The sequence below is a fragment of the Boleophthalmus pectinirostris genome, unplaced genomic scaffold (genome assembly GCF_026225935.1).
Source record: "Boleophthalmus pectinirostris isolate CB_2022bp ecotype Guang Dong unplaced genomic scaffold, ASM2622593v1 HiC_scaffold_2, whole genome shotgun sequence".
Lineage (NCBI taxonomy): Eukaryota > Metazoa > Chordata > Actinopteri > Gobiiformes > Gobiidae > Boleophthalmus > Boleophthalmus pectinirostris.
The window spans coordinates 13,367,026-13,388,489 of NW_026571152.1; positions in this window are offsets into that span (position 1 = coordinate 13,367,026).

A 21,464-nucleotide genomic window follows, 5' to 3' on the forward strand; every position below is an offset into this window, starting at 1 on the left:
CACCGCAGCAGTATCCTCTAGCTTCACTGTAGCCTCCCACCATGGACCAGCACACAGGCTACTCACTGCTGCCATCTGCTGTATGAATGTGTGAACTGAGAAACAGGACAGAAATACAGCCCCAGCATTATTTATGGACTTTAGGTGTCATTATATTCTTGAAAGTATTAGCATTTTGAGTTTTGGAGATGTAGACAAACTAATAATAAAGGGTTACTCAAATGTGTGAATGAAACAAAACACAACTCCAGGTCTGTTTTTGAGGAAGTAACACCATTACAACATCACTTTAATCTCACAAGAGTCAATTTTTTAAGACTCTTGAACAAAATATGTTTCTAAATATTTATGTTTTATGCATTTAATCTTAGTGTTTATCTAGGCTAATCATGTTTATTTTAGATTAGAAGAAGCCTAGTGGACCTTTTGCAAATAAATGCCACAAACGTGTAATTAAATTGAAATTCTGCAGTTATGTTAATTATACAATGCTATATACACATCTTCTAAAGCAGTTTCTCTCTCTTCCATTACGCAGGGTTAGAGAGGGCAGGAGGGGGTTATATAAAGGTGACCACTAGATGGAGGTGTTGCTCTTTCATATTCACACTTGGCTGGCTCTGTGGAGGTCAAAGGTCGGTAGTGTTGGTCCAGCACACAGCCGCACACTTTGAACATTCCTATAAATGACTCCTGAAGCGGAGCACAGCAGCGACACACGGGGAGGGTCAGTGCTGTGGTCAGTGACTACAGAAAACACCTGAAGTCTACACACACATACACATGCAGCGATGTCATCTTTCCAGGGTTTGTGGGCACACTGCACTGACAGTTACAATCACTTCCTGGAGATCTGACCCTGACCTTAACTAGAACTAAACCAGGTTCTTGATGCAATAAAAATGTAGGATTAAGTCACATTAATGTAATAATAATAATAATAATAATAATAATAATAATAATAATAATAATAATAATAATAATAATAATAATAATAATAATAATAATAATAATAATAATAATAATAATAAAATGAAAATAATAATAGAACATACAAATAAATACATGAAATAAATAACTAATATTATATTTTTACTTTTTATAAAATAAATAAATTGATATAAATAAATAAGTCAAAGTACATGAAAAAATACTGTAACAAAAAAAGACTAATAATAATGCTAATATTATATAAATAGTATACTATGCTATTATTTAAAAAATAATAATTAAATTTAAATTAAAAAATATAATAAAATATAAAAATATATATATTATTTATTATAAACTTTTTTTTTTTTTTTTTTTTTACCATAAGTAAATAGTTCTTAAATTTTATTTACTTGTTTTTAATATCACTAAGATAAAGATATGTTCAAATTTAATAGAATTTGAGGATGACATTTATCTAATGGGGATGACATTTACAGTATAATTAATAATACTGTATTAATTATTTCACTTATCTAACTATCAAGTGAAATAATTAATACAGTATTTTATATTTATATTTCAATATTGCAGTTTCTAGTCCCTTGATCTTTTTGTATTTATAAACAAATAAATAAATGTATTTGTTTGTAATTAATAAATAAAATTGTATTTATAAATAAATACATATTATTTCCAGCTACATTTTGCAGTTTGCATTATGTTAATTTACAGTGAGAAAAAAAAAAAAAAAAAAAAGAAAATAATGAGCCAATGAGGCAATGAGCCTTGTGATGATATTATATTTATATTTCAATTTCTTTATTCATAAAAGTAATTAATGAGATTGAATGGTATTTTATGTGTGTTTATATCCTTCTTCTGTGTGTGCTGCTCTGGTTTTTCTGTGTGGATAATAAAGTTTAAAGCGATCACATACACAACACAACAGGACACAAAAGAACACAGCACCACAGCAAAATACAGAACTACAACAGAACGCAGAACAACAGAACACAGTACTACAGCAGAACACGTTACTACAACACAGTAGTACAACAGAACACAGTGTTGCAGAACACAGTAAAGTGAGTGGTGCCTTAGAGGAATGATCAGATCATTTACATGGAGCCTGGCTCTGGCACCACCACTGCACCGAGCAGCCAAGCGGCACTACTCCGACCGTTTAAGGGTCAGCGAGCCAGCTTGTCCTGCTACAAGAGAGAGAGAGGAGAGGAGGGAGGGAGAGGAGGGAGAGGGAGGGAGGTTAGAGAGAGATAGAAAGGGGAAAGAGAGGAGAAAAAGTGGAAGGGGGGTGGTTTGAAGAGAGAAGGAGGGAGAGTGCAGAGAGAGGAAGAGAGAAGGAAGAAAGGCGAGAAGAGGGAGAGGGCAGGGGGTTAAAGAGAGAGAGGGAGGAAAGAGAGAAAGGAGGGAGGAATGAGGAGCAAGGGGTTACAGAGAAAGGTAAGAGAGAAGGATGGAAGGAATGATAGACGAAAGAGAGGGCAAGAGAGAGAAAAGGAGGATGGGTGAGAGAGGGAGGAGAGAGAGAGAGGGACATGGAGGGGAAATAGAGAGAGGGGAGGAGGAGCCTAGAGCAGAGTAAAAAGAGAAGAGAGAGAAAGAGAGAGAAAGTGAGAGGAGAGAGAGGAGAGGATGGGGTGAGAGAGGGACAGAAATAGAGAGAGAGGGAGGAGCCTACAGCAGAGTAAAGAGACAGAGAGAGAGAGGGATACACAGAGAGAAAGAGAGAGAGAGGGTAGTAAATGATTGAGTGCAGATAAAATATGAATTCAGGTGAAAGATTGATGTTTGGCTCATCGCTGAACCCTGTGCTGCTCGGTCACATCAGATCATGTTGTGTCAAGTACAGAGGAGACACGGGGCCCCACATGGAGACACGGGGCCCTCACATACAAAGACACACGGGGCCCTTACAAGCAGAGAAGCCCTCGCTAAGAAAGAGGGACCCCTCAATGAGACATGCAACCCTCACATACAGAGACACACAGGGCCCTCACAGAGACACAGACCCATCACAAACAGACACATGGGCTTCTCAACTAAATATGTCATGAATAAAAATTAAAATGATGTGGAACCTAAACTGTTATTAATGTAAATAAATCCAGATACAAATGAAAACAAAAAAAAAAACAAGGCAGCACTGGCTTCTTTCTGACTTGTGTCCATCTTGTTGTCTCATTCTGGATGCATGGACAAAACCTGGTTGAGTACTTGACTTCTCATCCCACATAAACTGGAGCAGAAGATCAGGACAGAGCGGTGGAGATGTTTGTGTGTGTGGATAACAGCAGGTGAGGAGAGCAGAAGGGGGTGGGGGTCCCGGGGGCAGCTCTGGAGGGGGGGCCCTTACGCTCGGCCTGGGGTCAAGTCAACAGTTCAGCAGAGTATAGATTATGTGTCACTGGGCCAGGTGAGAGGCTCCAGAGCTCCGACAGCGCCCTAACAGCCTTCTATCAGCACAGACACACACAGAGGGGCCGGGCCACTCTGCTCACTCCAGGTACGGTTAGACTGATCAATATGGCAATCATCAGAAAACCATCAGCCTATAGCATAATCAGAAGGGCAGGAAACAGAGTGGAGGGGCGAGATGATTTTATGGTAATGAAATATTAATGACACTCTTGCAAAACACAATTGAATTCTGTCGACTGCAAGTTATTTTGGGGTGAATATATTTCTTCAGTCATCCAAGAGGCTTCTTCAGTTCTGACAAGTCGCAAGTTCTGTAGGTCACTGCTGTCTGAAAGGAGGAGATGCACTCAAACTAACACACTCTAGTTGTAGAAAACTAAGTTGCCTGTCCCTTTGGGCCGCCTAAGGTGTAAACTGTCCATGAGTCATATTGTTGTGGCAGTTTCCATGGTCCTGATGGACTTAATTAATAAGAAATACTCTATAGTGTAAAACAAGAAGGAAGACAAACAAACAAACAAACAACAACAAAAAAACAAAAAAAAATGAACATTTGTCCAATTTTCAGAAATAAGAATTTGTGATGGAACCTCAAATTATCTTATTTTTGTAAGAAATATTATTATTTTATCTAACTTCATAATTTAAGTGGAAAGTTGTACAACTTAAAAGTCCAACAAAACATTTAACGGTACAATATACAAACCTTCAATGTATTTAAAGTTGATTCAAGCAAATTGACTGCAAACTATTTTAGTCAATAATTCTGTGAATGACACTATGCTATTATTACAATCAATGTTTTGAGCCCAGCTTTGGGTCCAATTGCACCTCTGGCGATGCTCTTGTTGGGTGTTCATGTTGGGTGCTCTTGTTGGGTGCTGATGTGTGGGGCAGACCCTCTCTGGTGCCCTTGCCCTATCACCCGCCCCACCACCGTGTCAGCCCGTGTTAGACTGAGTGATGCTGAGCCTGACAGAGCTCTGGGGGGAGGGCATCAGGGACACTGTAGCATCTGAGTCTGCTAGCTGTTTGGCTTTGACAAATACTACTACTAAAGCCAGAATGGCCAGGGTGAAACAGTCAGAAAGAAGTTCATTCAAGTTGATTGAACATGTTATCTATTAGCCAACATGCTGAAGATCTATGTCAAAGGAGACAAGCAGCCGACAGCTGTTTGAATGTGTTGTTGCCTGTCTCTCCATAGACCATAGATTTTACCTCAGGTAAAAGAAATGATACATTTTGTTCTGAATGATACAAGGATTTTCAAGAGGAAATATCAAGAGAGTGAAACAAATTAGCAGCAGCCCCATGTTAGGATGGAGTTTAGTCACACCCTGGTCTGACTCCAGACTCTTCTGGAGTCTAGGGACTGGCTGTTCACGTAACCAAAATAAGAGTGTGGCTGGTCCTGGCTGAAATTTTTGGGTAAACAATGAGTAGCAACAATAGACTTCGGTATAACTTTACTGTGCTATTTACTAAAATAAGATGTTAAATCATTCACAGGCTTGGCGATAAACACCAACCACTGCTACTACTAATACTACTACTACCACTACTACTGCATGGACTTAAAATGTGCAGCCATACTCCACAGTGTAACATGTGCTATAACATAGTAAGATGACTCTTGTCTTGTTTTGGGTTCATCTTATGCCTTCACTGGGACAGAGTCAGGCTGTAGGAGCATCTACCAACATCAGCCTGTGAGCTCCTCCTGCTTGGCTCTAAATGTTGCATGTTCTCCCCCTCCTACAGCCTTCTGCCTCCACTCCACCGGGGACACTCTGTAGCATGTAGTACGTTAGACAGGCCCGTGAGTCCCTCTGGAGCAGGACTTTTAGCCTGTATGTTGCTATGCTCGGAGCGGGTTCAAACTGGAGTCAGTGGTGGTGGTGGTGAGGAGCGGGCTTTCTGTGACCGCTGAGCCTCAATAATACATGTGCAGCTGTGTGGAGGGCTCGTGCCATTAAACCTCTGCAGCCAATGTGGAGCACAGAAACCTATGAAATATTGATGGCAGCACTGGAGCACTTTGGAATGTATAGTCGCTTAGCAAAATGTTAGCGGAGCCTCTGCTGTAATGTCGGTGAATGCAGTGATTTGTAGCATTGTAGGAATGCATGTGTGAGTTTAATTTTCAGAAGACAGGGTCTAATGTCCTTTGTCCATTGTGATGTTTTGTAAGATGTACGGAAGCTTCCATTTGGTCAGTCTCTGAGTCTCGCCGCAGGGCTGGGTTATATGACACAAATATTATCTTCCTCCTTGTATTGATCATAGTGTTTTGTTTTTTTTGTTTGTTTTTTTCGTATTGAAAACAAATATATTAATATCACTTTCATCAACATTAAAGGTACATTAATTACATTTTCTGGTGGGGGGTCTGACCACCGCCTTGAGGAGACTTAAACCTTAAATATTTTTTTCTATGTTGCTGCTGCAATACTTTGCATTTCCTTGGGCATCAATAAAGTATCTATCTATATTTAACTCCATTGACAATCCCCAAGCTGACCATGCACCATTTAAAACACTTCATCTTGAACAAATAATAATTTGAATTGCAAATCCTTTCACAGGCCTTTGTTTGAACTGATGTTTTCACACATTTATACACTTCACTTCTCTGTGGACCTCTACAGTGTCCACAGTACACTGCTGCAGTGACAGAGACGTACAAATGTCCCTGTTTGTACAAATAAAGTTGCCTTGAACCTACAGGAATGTTAGTGATGATGTCATCAAAAAACGTTAATTTATTTTTTCCCACAGCAATGACATAAATGCACGAGAACTAGAACTCTTCGAAAAAGGTTTGCTACATTTGCACAATGGTTTTCTTGCTGTGCTTGTGAAAACACGTTTTTGTTGTTGTTTAAAAACCCACAAAAGAACCAGATATTCACCAAAATGTCATTAGGCGGTCTGAGAGAAGCTACTACCCACCAAATACCTTCTCAGAACATCTGGACGTTTAGCTGTTGACCCATGTATTTTCTAAGATTGATGGACGCTGTATTGTGAATAGACTTTATCTTGAAATCATGTTTTAGCACAATGTACAGCTCAAATAAGCGGATCTGAGGGCACTGGATTACTGCTGGACACAGGCGTTTGTGACAAAGCCTTGGTCATGGCGTTTGTGAGGCAGTCCGGAGAAATTTGTGCGATTGCTTTGAACTAAGACGCCTGTGACCTGCGAGTGAACTGTGCTGTGACTCCGGGAAGCGAGCTGATGAGGGCACCGCGCTACATGATTATAATGGCTTCAACGCGGCTTAACACGGCCCAATGACCCGGAATCACTCACAACATGCACACAATAAATATATATGTGCCCTGTGCAGAAATACTGGACTGTCAGCGCACGTGGACAGAGGACTGCATTTGACATTCTAATGGAAGGGTTTGAAGACATGTTTTTCAGTGTATTTACTGTATAATCTTTTCTTTTTTTGTTTTTTCTTTTTTTTTTTGAACATTTAGAGATGTCCCTATATAATATATGTGATACTATATGTGTTATATTTTTACAATTGTAAACGTAAATGTAGAATTATGCTTATTAAAGGTGCACTGTGTAACTTTTCTGGTGGAGTGTCCGTCACTTGCATGTCTCTATGAATATATGATCTGGACTGTTCCACACTATGGTTCTAAACTTATTTATCTCTACGGAGCAGCAGCTGACACCACAGGACAAAGTTATATGTTAGACCTATGGAGAGGCGAGCCCACTCCTAACAAGAATGCAAAAATTGTTAAGGCAGTAATAATCCATGTTATTGACTACATGCAAGATGGATGTGTTTAATGCTTTATTGGGACATTCAGGACAAAACAATAACATTTCCATCTCCATCTCCAAATTTACACAGTGCATTTTTATATGTGGATACGCATAGAGACGTTTGTCCATCCTCTGTTTTGTTCTGTCCATTATTTGGTCCGTCTCCTCAGAGCATGTAGAATCTTAGCAACAGAGCTGTACATGTGCTAACCCGTAGGGACAGCAGTGAAATTTTTCTCAACTTTTCCAACTCATGTTATTTAGGGCCCATTTACATGAGAACGCTTGTGGGAAAAAAATGACAAAATATTTTAGTTTAGTTTAGAAGGTGATGCCGTTTTTTGGGGCTTAAAAATGCAAAAACCTGAAACCACCCTCCAAAGTGGAAAAGTTGAATACGCTCCACCGTAGTTTTTCCATCTACACTGCCCAAGACGCAAAACTCTGGTCAGATCTGCTCAAGTTTACGTCTCATACATACAGTACACAGAAACCTGGGATGTCTACTCAAATGAATTCCACACACTTTTGTGTCACCGTATGCGCACAGATCTCCTCGGGAAAACACTCATCTTAGGCTATGTTTATATGATGATGGTCTGAATAGAAGACGCAAAAGTGGCATTGCATCTTCTCGTTTTATTCTGTGTTTAGACAAGCATTTTTGGGAGGAAATCTGTGTGCATACAGTGATGCAAAAGTGTGTGGAATTTGCTTGGATATGCAGGCCAGATCTCTGTGTACTGTATGTATTTGACGCAAACGCTACAGCGTAGACGTAAACGCTATGGCCGAGTGTATTCAACTTTTCCACTCTGGAGGGTGGTTTCAGATTTTTGCGTTTTTAAGCCCCAAAAACGCATCACCGTCTGAACGAAAGGCACTTCCGATAAAATATTTTGTCATTTTTACCCGCAAGCGTTTTCATGTAAACAGACCCTAAAAGAATAAAAAGTGAAGACGCGACACCACTTTTGCATCTTCAGTCCGTCATCATATAAACGTAACCTTAAAAACTGCAGCGTCCACCTGTTTTGGTCAACTCTCAAACTGACTTTTAGTGCCGTCTGGTGGTGGTTTAAGAGAATGCAGCCTTGTCATTAGAATCCTTTCAAAGTATGGTTATTACAGACATGGTTATTACGCTTGGAACGCAGTGATCTGTTTCCGTACAAAAGTGGAGCATAAATGAGCCTTTAGCAGCATGTGCTGCTGTGCCATGATGCCAAAATTCCACTCTGCCCCTGAAGTGGTGCAGCATGCTCAGAATCAGCCCACAATAGAATCTGTGTTAGAAATGTGAGTTTTTACACTGGAAATCTGGACCACAGAAAATAGTAAAAAATCATTGAGGCTTTATTGACCCCATAGGGATATATGTGCTCTGCATTTGGCCCAGTGGGCACCCGGGGGAGGCATCCAGATCTTAAACACTTTGTTGGTGTTACTGGACGGTAAACCAGTTGTGCATGTTTTAAGTTACTGAGTGGAGTGCCTAGAGGAAAGCCAACCATAATCAGAGAGAAACATGCAAACTCCACAGAAAAAAAAAAAAAAACTCCAGTGACCACACCACCCGGGAGTTGAACCCAGGACTTTCTTGCTGCAAGGTGAGTGGTGAGTGCTAGCCTCTCTGCTACTATCATCTATGACTTTTGAATGGTGAAATACCTCAAAATGGAGTAGATAATTGGCAAATTCACACATAAAGGCAGTGTTTTATAATGTTGCAGTTTGTATTGACAAGTGATATGACCACGCAATTAGAGAGCTATTTAAACTAGAGTTGTCAAATGTATCAAAAATCAATACTAGTTGATGCTAAAACTAGTACTGAAACTATAGCATACCCACTGAGCAAGTATCAATATTAAATTAATTAATTGAGGGTTAGGCATTATAAATACCTTTTACTTCAGCCTAAACCGTTTCTGTCAAGTTTATGTTTTGTTTTGTTTTGTAGTGCTGCAAGGTGACCGGATAAACTGCTACTACTACTACTACTACTACTACTACTACTACTACTACTACTACTATTACTAGTACTACCACTACTACTAAAATAGTCACATTCTCAGGACAGAAATGAACCTTTCCAGAATAACTTTAGAATGAGTTGTATCCAAACTAGTATATGCCCATGGAGCACTATGGAACCTACCTGAACAACTGGTATTACACAAATTTAAGACCTCATGGTAATATAAAAGAAAGTACTATGACTTAATGTTGAAAATCAGTATAGAGTATCCAGGCTATTCCTTAGTATCGACTAGATGTCTCTGAGTGACACAACTTCCTCCTTCTGCTGCAATATCAAAGTCAAATGCATTCACTTCACAAAAGGCTTTTATTCAACCCACCGAAGAGCACGGCTGTATTAACCTTACACGACTCTGCCCTGACCCCCCGATGGACGACATCTTCTCCCTCGTGTTGGGCACCCACTGGGAGAGCCCACATATCGCTTCAGAGAAAGAGGTGGTCAGCAGTAGGACCCTGGCTTTGTTTTGCAGCCATGATCCTTTAGGGCCAGAGCACAATAACAGGAGACAGGCAAAGCGCCAGTCAATCGGAGGTTAATTGGAGGCAGAGAAATGTCAAGCAATTTTAGCGATGAGCCACGAGGGACTGTGCTGTGGAGGGAGACCCAGCCAGTGTATTAGCTTCTTCTCCATAATGGCTTCCTGAGGAGAGTGGTGATGACAGCCTCTCGGCACAAATAACCGTGTGTGTATATATATTTATATGTGTGTGTGTGTACATGTTTACCAAGTCATGAGGGGACTGTTCAGGCTCTTATGGGGACCTACTGCCGGATGGTTTACCACATCAACCACATGTTTAAAGGTTAGGCAGGAGTTCGTGAGCTTTTATGTTATAATGTCACCTTTAGCTCGTCTTATTTTTGAGTTCACAAAATAGCTTGAATTGACTGCTGAAACAGACCCACCCAGCATTATGTTTTGGATAGAAGTGCCTGACAAAGTGAAACAAAGATGCCAAAGCCAATGGACATATGAAGTGCCAGTGACTAGCATTGTAGCATTGTTCTTGATAAAACAGCAGGGACACACAACCTATGATATCTTCTCCTAACTCCATAGCACGTTTTGGGGGAAACAAGTGGGTGTTAACATAACATATGAACAGTTATTCAGATAAATATAGTATAAACAACAGAACAGAACAAAGTTTACCAAACACTCCATCTCACTCCAAATCACTAAATCCATTAAATTCTTCATCCTTGGTGTCACTTCTGAGCAACTCCGCCGCTTCCTCTTTTGTGTAGCTGTCGTCAGACTCAGCATCAGTTCCAGTTAGAATTATTCCGGCCTTTCTGAATCCCAAAAGGATGGTCTCGGTTGTCACTGAAGTCTATGCTTTGTCGATCCATCCAGTGACTTCCAGGAAAGTTACATGTGCACCCTCCTGGTTACCGTGAAGCTGTGTTCTTCTAGCCCCACTTTCCATCAGTTCCTCACAAGTTTCTCGCTCACTCCAAACTTTCTTTCTGCTGCTCGATTACTGTTTTGGGCTGAATATTTCACTACTTGCAGCAGGACACGTGCAGGACACACATGTGTAATAGGGCGCCAAATGACAGTGGTACAGAAGTAGATCCTGACACACAAGCCTAGAGTGCCCTCTTGCGGCTGTCAGGATGAAAGTTTTAATATTTAAGTCGCACTGGAGTATAAGTCACAGGACCACCCAAACCATGAAAAAAGTATGACTTATAGTCCAATAAATATGATAATATTAACTTGTGTCAGAGGGCCATTACAGTGAAAAGCAAATCACTGAAAATTAACAAATAAATTATTTATGACATATAGATTATTTATGACATATAGATTATTTATGACATATAGATCATACATGTTTAACTATGCCATGACAATTTTTATATCAGAATTATCGTAACTGTAATTAGTTGTTGTTTGCAATCCTGTTTTGTGCTGTTCTGTCTCATCTATGATTGAACAATGAGCTCATCTAGCCCACTGCTCATCTCCCAAATATTTGTTTTTGTTTTATTTAATGGTTTAAGTCCAGGTTTAGACCTGGTTTAATGCTGGATAAGTTCTGGTTTAGTCCTAGTTTGATTTAGTTTGAGTAATATTGATAAAGATTAAAGAATATAGCAGTTGTTGTTATATTATAATTACTGAAATGGATTTAAATATTTTGTATGAGTCCAAATTGTGTTCCCAGAGTCCATGGCCTGAAAGATTAGACCTTCAGGAATATTAAGTTGAATAGTCTTGCCATACAGGATCAGACTCTATCCAGAACTCTTACAATGCCAAGGAAACCCACCAAACCCACCAACACCCCCACTTGGTCTAAGTGATTAGCTAAAGCAAAGCTCCCAAATGAACCAACAAACACACAATAGGCCAATTTGAGCAGAAACTAACTGACAAACAAAGCTTTTAACCATGTTACAATGTCATTTCTTCAAAAACACTTCTGGAGTTTTGGTCCACGTTGCACCCACAGAGTGAAATGGCCCCTGCCTTCCATCAAATACTACCAAGTGATCACAACCTATTGACATACATCATTAAAAGTTGTTGTAGGCCTATTAGTACCAACCAATGATACTGCTCCTTAAGAGGATTACTAATTAAGCGGTCAAAGTCAAACGTGGACATGTTTGTGGCCATCTCCATGGCACCAGGCGTGCCCAGTGCTGGCGCTCACCCTGACCCTAGCTGTCAGCGCCCATAGCCCTGTGTGTCATTGACAAAGGGCAGCGCAGCCTTCATTCTCTCTTCCTCTAATGATAATAAAAGGATTACTCTTGGTATAGGCAAAGGTGCTGTAGTCAGCTCCTTAATTGGAGACTTCCCTTCTCCAAGTTGATCTAGTCTCGGGGCTGAAGCGCTCAATTAATCTCCCCTCCGTTCATAATGAGGCCGGGGATTTGTGAGACGGCTGCTCCAAGCACAAAAGACAGACACTGTGCCCAGAGGATCGGCTGTCCCTGCACCCGTGACCTGACAATTAAAAAACGGACCCCGCGCTTCCCCTTCCTCTCCGGGTGGCAAATTGGTCTGACCCCGCCCCGAATCAAAAGGACTAACCGTGACTTCAAATCAAACGCCCCAACACGACCACCTTCCTCCGTGAAATAAGATTGTCGTATTTGGACTTGTGGCCCTTTCTTCATTAAGAGGTGGATGAATAGAGACTGGAGGATTTTCTGGCTGGACAGGAAGTGTGCTGGGCATCAGTGAGGAGTGAGAGATCCGGATCAGATCATATTTGGGGTTAAATGCTCTTGGACTTGAGCTGGAGGAGAAGGAGGAAACAAAGCAGCAGTAATAGGGTTAGCATTATGCGGGGGACCTATGACTGACAGAGGCCTTGGAGATAGTAGGCTTTGGACCTGCAGTTTGAGATTCTGCACTCCAGGAGGCGCTACAAAAAACTCTCTTTTGTCCCGTATGCTGTAGACATTCTAAACCAAACTGGTCCGCTTTTACACCAGCCCAAACAAACTGAACTTGCAGGTGTTCCTAACCAAATAGTATAGGTGTGAAAGCCCTCTAAAAACACTACAGTCACGTAAAACAACATACGTTGCACAGGATCTTGCGAAATGACTTGTGATGGACTATGACAAGTTTATAGCCATGAGGGATGAATACAAAATACTTTACGTCTAACAGCAACTTTACAAGGACAACATATGAAAATAAGAAAAGTGTGCATGGCATGAAGACACCAAATCTTAAATGGTTTGTTTGCATATATTTTCAGCATGTTCAGAGGCTACAGCTGAACGGCTACAGTTGGTCCAGACAGCAGAGCACTTTGCTGTTGCACTTCTGTATATAGATTTGAACTCTGGATTTGCAGTCGGTCATTTGTTATCACTTTTAGAATCAAGTTCAATGTGTGTGAAGTGCATCTGAAGTGAGGTGGAGTATATTATTCTTCTGAGGTGGACAGGATGCCATCAATATCACTGTGAACTTTTTTCCCCAAGGGTTGCACTTCTTTGGGATTCATTTCCTGAACATCCAGTCCCTTCTACATTCTATCTGAATCCAGAATGGTCTGAAACTGGACCACAGAGTGTAACAAACCTCCATCCTAACTTGGGATGGTCAAATTACAGCCGCTAATTTGTATCATGTGTTTCTAAAATGTGTGTCTCCTCACAAAAATTCTTGTTTCAGAACATTCAGAACAAAATATAAACATTCATTTATTTGAGATCCTTGTAAAGTTTTGTCAAAGCCAAGAGACGGGGCTTTATGAATAAAAAGAACAATGATAAGCAGACTTCACTGAAAATGAGTACAAACTCCAACTGATCAACCCAGTGATGCCATGTGGCACTATGAGTTTATTTCAGTGAAACACATATTGAGGATTGTGAAAGAGCAAAGTAAAGGATGATTCTGTTTTTCCTACTACTCATGAACTGACACATTTTTTTTAACCAGATTCTATATATTATGCACAGCCATGTTGCTAATACATATTTAATTGTTCCCTTCTTTGCCTTAACTTTATGTCTTGTATTTAAATGTCATGCTACTGTGCTTACTGTATATCTTACAGACTTGCAGAAGTCCAGTTGAGCTGTCCTTCCTAAACAAATATGTGACCCCCATTGCAGTGGCTTTGAACATAGTTCAGGCCAAAGCAGAGATGCAAATTGGTAGCTGATACCATAACCATCTGCATCTGTCCTCTAAATTGTGGTGGATGGAAAAAAATGTCATTGAGCGCAGAGCTGCATTAAAGAGAAAATTAGTGAATCGTTATATGTGTCGATTTTTTCAACACAGCAGATTATCACAAGAATTATATCACAATTAGATTTGTATCTTCATATCAGCCTTATGTCAGCCCCTAATGAATGGCTGGAGTCCATCTGTGATTTGGAACCCTGTTGGCTAACACTGAACTTCAAAAAAGTTTTAGGACAGTGTGGATGACCAGTGAAGACAAGAAAAAAGTGGGTAGGGTGCAATTTATTAACTTGAGTTGATAAGAGTTTGTACATGGTTTGGACAGAATTTCTAGTTATTGCCTAAATATATGTTGTTTGTAGATTTGCATCAAGAGCCACATGGAGAACAAACAAACAGAAACAGGGTAACAACTCAAGTTCCTCAGATGAAAGACATTTTTAGCTATACTTTTTGTTTTGAGGCCATTTCCATGGTGTGCAATTTGTCTCTCATCACCATGAGCTCACTGCTTTCAGCAGAAAGCACCAACATGCATAAGTTTGGACACAGATTACTGCACATTAGCGTGGAGCCGCGGGACATGAGTTTGGGTATAGTAGTCAACTGAGCTAAGGATGCGATTGAAGCGCTCATTATAGTGCACTGACTGTCCAGGCTCTGGCAGAGCACGACCATTTGCACACTGGGTTTGCATGTGGAAAGAGAGACCAGATAATGGACTTATAACAGAAAATATCCAAACTACATGGGGTAATGTGCCACATATTGTTTGCATGTCACAAACACAACAATATGATAATTTAATTACACCAATATGAAGGCAAACACGTTTGTCTGAGTCTTCCAGGTTTGTGTGTGTAATTTAAAACACTGCCCCCTATAGAGTTGTATTTCCCATGAACCCTAATTGTTTGTGGACATGAATGTCCAGTTGTCTGTTATGGCGCCCTCTGAGGTCACTGTGAGCAGTGCGACTCATAGGTCTACTGTCAGAACTGTGGCTTTGTCATGTGCACTACGCTCCAGAGTCACAGTGTGCTGTGGGGGGCAGGGGGCACAGGGGCCGCTCACATTTGATGCTCAGTTGGTCTGAAAGGTCGTGTCATGTTCTCTGACACTTGACTGGATTGGTTTGGATTGGGCAGCATACGGCGGGACAGCGCACCGGCCCGTGTGGGAATGCTGCCCCCAGGGGCAAGTGCAATGACCTTATTACCCTGCTGCTACACAGGCTCAGGGAAGAGTACTACAGGGAGTACTATACAGGGAAGAGTACTACTGGGAGTACTAGTAAGAGAGTACCACGCATGGGGAGTTCCACAAAGGAACTACCACTCACAGTACCACAAAAGGACTACAGAGGCAGTATCACCGATGGAGTGCCAGACTAACCTGCACATTGTCAGTGGGGAACAGCTCTCGTTGAAAGCAACTGGGAAAAGGCAGAAGATCATAACGAATATCTGAATCTGATTGGTCGAAGTGGAACACGCCAAAAATCAAACAGACATTTTTCCCTCCACAAATGCACAAAGCTTGCCTCTGCACATTTTTCACAAACAAAAAATTTGTTTTTCTGCTAAAAAGGCTGAAGTTTGTTTTTCAACGTCACCTTGTTTGTATTGGTTTGCATGGGCACTTCCCTTTTAGCTCCGCCCAAAACACAATGCTGCTCTGTGATTGGGCTAAACTACTTGTGCTGCAGGGAATGGCAACAGCAGGAGTCAGGTCACATGGATTCTTGTGAGTTTGTGAATTCACAAATATCACAAGAATTCATCTTGCTGGCCAAGTTAGTGCCACACTGTGAGAATCAAACAGGGAGTACCACAGAGGGAGAGTCACAGGGAGTACCACAGATGGGTAGCACCTAGACAGTGTTGGGAAGGTTACTTTTAAAATGTAATCCAATACAGATTACAGATTACACACCCCAAAATGTAGTTTGTAACGTTATCCATTAAATCACTTAAAGTGAGTAACGTAATCTGATTACTTTGGATTACTTGATATTGTCATGGTTTAGTCCTGGATTAGTTCTGGTTTAGTCCTGGTGTTAGTTCTGGTTTAGAGGCGCACAGGAGGAAGCGCGGTTTACGCGAGAAAACACGTTCCACACGCGGCGCACGAGACGGCGGTGTCCGCGCAGTAACTACGGAAGGAGACGTGGTCCGCGGGTTCTCAGGTTGATGACGATGATGAAGGTGTGTGTTTGTGTGTGTGTGTGTGTGTGTGTGTGTGTTTGTGTGCGCGTCCACTCATGTCGCAGGTCACTATAGGACAGTAGTGCAGATATTATGAGTCTATGCAGGTTGTTTTCACCAGTGCCAGTAGCTCCAGTTTCACATTTAAGTTGTAGGCGATTTTATATTATTTTTTTTATATATATCTCACATCGGGAGAAGAATTTCCAAGACACAAATGCGTTTTTACCAATGCACTGCTGCTTCCACTGTGTGACTGACACCGCCAACTTTAACATGACGTTTACATCGCTCTTATTGCGCGCGTTCTGTTTGGGTTTCCGGCAATGAGTGGAATTACCGAAATAAAAAAATAAATAAATGGGATGTAGCACAAAATGTGAAAACAGGAAAATACCGCCTTGTAATCCACTTATTTCAGCAAAGTAACTGTAATCCAATTACCACTCATTGAAACAGTAACTGTAACGGAATACAGTTACTCATAATTTGTACTCTGATTACGTAACGGCGGTACATGTAATCCGTTACTCCCCAACACTGCACCTAGATATATCACAACCATTCCTACTGACTTATTATTTAATATATGAGAGCTGGAAAACATATGTTTTGGGTCTCAATATTTATCGTGTGTACGTTTCCTTTGCAATACTGGTGAGATTGTTGTTTATGTTGCAATACTATAACATCTGAGCAATAGAGGATTGAATAAGTAAGACTAAGTATTTCTAAATTTTGGTATATAGCTGATGTCTTTTTTTTTTTTTTTATATATTAAATAAATAGTTTATTGGGATTATCCTGCTATATAATATTATAATATTATCGTTTATTGCAATATGTCTCTGTAGGTTTAATAGTACCACAGAGGCAAGGCAAGTTTATTTGTATAGCACAATTCGTACACAAAGTAATTCAAAGTGCTTTACAGAATAAGAAATACATTAAAATCATAATAAAAACAAATCAAAACATAAATAATCATGAAGATTAAAATTAAAAAAGAGAGACATAAATTGGAGAGAAGAGTGCGGAATGAAAACCTTTCAGTTATATGCACAGTTAAACAGAAATGTTTTGAGCCTGGATTTAAACAGCGTCACAGAAGAGTCTGTCTCACATGTTCAGGAAGATTGTTCCAGGTTTTAGCTGCATGAACCTGAAACGCTGAATCCCCTTGTTTAGTCCTGACTCTGGGCACCAGCAGGAGGCTGGTCCCTGAGGTCCTCAGAGTGCGAGATGGTTCATATGACACTAACATGTCACAGATGTACTTTGGTGCTCGGCCATGGAGAGACTTGTACACAAGCAGAGCTGCTTTAAAGTCTATTCTCTGAGGCACAGGAAGCCAGTGCAGAGACCTGAGCACAGGACTTATGTGCTCATACTTCCTAGTTCGAGTAAGGACCCGAGCTGCAGCGTTCTGGATGTTCTGCAGCTGTCTCACAGCTCGTTTGGAGAGACCAGTGAGCAGACCATTACAGTAGTCTAACCTACTGGAGACAAATGCATGGATAAGTTTCTCCAAGTCTACTTTAGACAGTAAACCTTGGTAGACGTGGTACTATTAAACCAATGAATGGACCTCAGTGGCACATGAGAATAGAGTACATTCATAAAACAATGGACAGAACGTTTAGCTCACATAAGCTGTCTCATGTATGTGGTCTCATGGTCTCATGTATGTACTTGTGACTGGCCTCTGGATGAATGGCTGCATTGGTCTGCACTGATCGCTCACTTGTGTCACTTCTCATGAGCGTGGACAGCCCGGGCTCTAGCCCTCTGACCCCAGCTGTTGTGTTTTTGATGGATATGCTTCTGGACAATGAGAAGTCCTCCCTGTCCTGTACTGTACTGGGGGTGCGAGGGAGGGGCATGTCACTGCGGGTGAGGCAGCCAGGCAGAGCAGCCTGGGCAGGGTCACTGCCTCTCCACCTCCATCTCCTCCCACTCTGTCCCTTGTGTGCCCCCCATGTGCCCTCCATGTACCCTCACGAGCCCCTGGTAAAATGATCTAAGTGGTTGTGGACCTGTGCCACAGATCAGGCAGGGCAGAGAGGAGTGAGTGGACATGACAGCTCACTGCACTATAGTGCACTGTCACCTAGGGGACTTCATAACTGCTATAAAGGACTATTCAGAGCACAGGGTCAATAACTTTCTCCATACACTTAACTGCTGAACATAACATTGTTAAATATACGACAAAATGAAAGAACAATGACAATAAGATAATTCAAGCAGACATATCATGCTTGTGTCTGCTATAGTTATAATCTACGACACCCATGAATCAATTATAGTTTGGAAATTTTAAATCAAAATACTGATCTAAAATGACTTATGGTTAGAGAGCAGATCACACTAGCGAGCAGTGAATTTTGACAACAAAGTATATGAAGGTGACAGTAGCTCAGGTAGTGAAGTGCATCCTCTGACAGAAAGGTTCGCAGTTCGAAACCTGCTCTCACATAAACATCACAGGGAGACCAGTCAGGTGTAGGAGGTGTATGATGTGAATGGGCGAGTGGTTCCTTGATGTAAAGTGCTTTGAGCCCTTTGAAGGTGGAAAATTGTTTAAAAAAATGTGACCATTTACCATTTAAGTAAAGAGCAGTGAGCGTGTGCTGGTAAAAATTGGTTTAGATTGGAGCAATGGTGTCTTGAATACAGGAGTATAAACATAATAATACTTTATATGATAATCATGTTACTTCTTATTATATTTCAAAGTCTGCGGGGGATCTTTTGGATAGCTGTAAATCACAGGTGAAGCCTGCGTAATGTGCCTGTACCACTGTCGCCTAGGAGACACTCTGAAGGTGCTTCAGGAGTTAAGCAGGGTCATAAGGGTCAATAACTTTCTCCTTATGATCTGATGTCACTGCACCTCTTTCTTGTGTCATAGCCATAAACATATCCCCTAATGACGAACGGAGGGGAGAGGTTAAGATGACTGTTCTGCTAAATTACATGCACACAATAGCTCCAGGCACAGGGCAATGTATGGTGGTGACTACACACTCAGTGGATGTTTACTGTCTGTGTCTGACCAATGGGAGCAGGCCTAATTAAATGTGGTGATTGTCTTGCTTCATTTGATATGGAAAAGAAATGCAAATTTTAGCTCTCTATGTGGCTGTGATGGAGCTCTATGTGTCTATTGTTGTTGAAAAAAATGAACTCAAAATAACCCCAAACTTGCTTCAGATTTTAGATTTTGCTTTGACAACTGATTTACACTTTTGATATTTCTTGACCACAGGCCTAATTGTAAAGTGAAAACCATTTCAAGAGACTTCATCAAGATGACAACTGAGAAAAGGCCAAGTGTTTGCAGCGCTGTTGACAAAACAACGGGTGGCTACTGTGAATAATTTGAATATAAAATATATGTATATATTTTGAATTTGGGTTTTTCATTTGTACCAAAATAGCGTTACAACTATATGCGTCTCTTTATCACCGTGTCACAAAATTTATTTGGAGAACAAAGTAAGTACAGAGCAGTGGGAGTATGTAGGTGCCACTGAAAAGAGGAGTTGATGGGCAATATGGCATCTTGAAAATAAGCGACTAAAGATTGCTCAAACATGCACAAATCACTCCAAATACATCTCTGAGTGTAAATGATGAGGGGAAACAACTATAACATGACATGATTAAAAGCTTTAAAAAATGATTTTGCTTTACAGTATAGGTCTGATAACTGTGTTGGTGAGGTTTATACTTCACTATTTATCTACTATCACTGAGAAGTTCTGAGGTACTGTATATTATATTGTACAAAAAAATGCCCAGTGGACTTTGATTTCAAATAAGAAGTGACATAAATGCATAGTGAGATGACACTACATTAAATGACTGCAAATACTGAGTGGAGCTTGTGGTCATGTCCTCCTCTGCTAAAATGCACCACTGTCGCCTAGGGGATACTCTTGAGCTATGAGTTATAATTTGACTTCCTTGTTGAACATGGGCAGCTGATGTGATATACCTAGTGGTAATTCCAACCATTCCTTTTTAAAACTCGTGTCAACGTTTCTGCAAATGAAAATCCCCTTACTCCATATTTCTCTGCATCTGTAGAAACACATCAGTGTGCAGTGTGCATGACGAGTATGGACACCAGCCCCAACCTCACAACCGGCCCCCCCGCCGAGGGTCACCCAGTGGTCGTGGCATTATTAAGGGATCAATTGTGCCTTAAAACAGTGGCGTGTCCGCGGGGCTGTGCAGGGAGCAGATGGGGCTTAGGCAGAGCTGCTTTGGCCTCTATTTAAAGTGCTGCGCGACACTGATCTAATGAGACGTTTACATTTGCTTCAGCTGCGCCGCTCTAACTGTCTCTTGCTCCGCTAACTGTCAACTGACGTCTCGGAGTTAGCTTAAATGCACCATCACAGCCCAAATGCCTCTGTGACCTCCACTTTACCTTGTACTCTACAGTCTCTGGGCTTAAAATTGACTGAAAAAGTATGTCATGTGTAATAGATGCACACTTTCAGTGTATATAACACAGTGGACAGAAGAACTAAGTGCTCTACAATACTGCACACTGTATCGCAACGCACTTAAATAACTTTATGTGTAGGGTTGTGCTCTATAAATAAAGTTCCCTAAATCAAGACCACTTACATCTGAAATGGCTTATGGGCCCCACACTGACATGGGAGCTCTGTTTTACAGTGAGAGTACAAGAAGGGAATCACACAAATAGTGTTTACAGTCCAGAGGGGAGGGGAAGTCAATTCTGTCTACTGCTCAAAATAGAAAGACTGTGCCAAAATCTGTGTAAATCAGCAAACCAGACACGTCACTAGAACAACACGTGACACTAAGGAAGGCAGCAGTGTGCAGCCCAAAGGTATGGAATAAACAGAGGGCCGTTCATAAGAAACTAATGTATAATTATATCAGAAGATATAATGAACTGTATCAGTTTATTAAAACAGTGGCATCTGTTTGTGAAGTGGTTGGACTCAGGCGCTTAGACCCTGAGATGTAGGGACATGAGTGATGTGAATAAGGCAGGGAATGCGTTTTAGGGAAAATTTCTTCCTGTAAAAACTTCAAGCACTGTTGATACGCTATAATGAAGAAGTGACCATAAGTCACCATAAGTCCCCACTGCTGTGGGGGAGACATTTTCTCAAAATGGCTTGAGATGTGATTGTTGTAAAGGCTGGGACACAGGCTGGAATTACCAATGAGAAAAATAGTCCACGTTATAATGTTCCCTCATCAAAGAACATGCCTGAAGATGCTCTAGATGTCATCCACACATTTGAGTAAACTAGTGATCTTTCTTGAGCCCTATTCTAACCTTACAGTTAGCTGTAAGATTCTGTGCAATGCTAG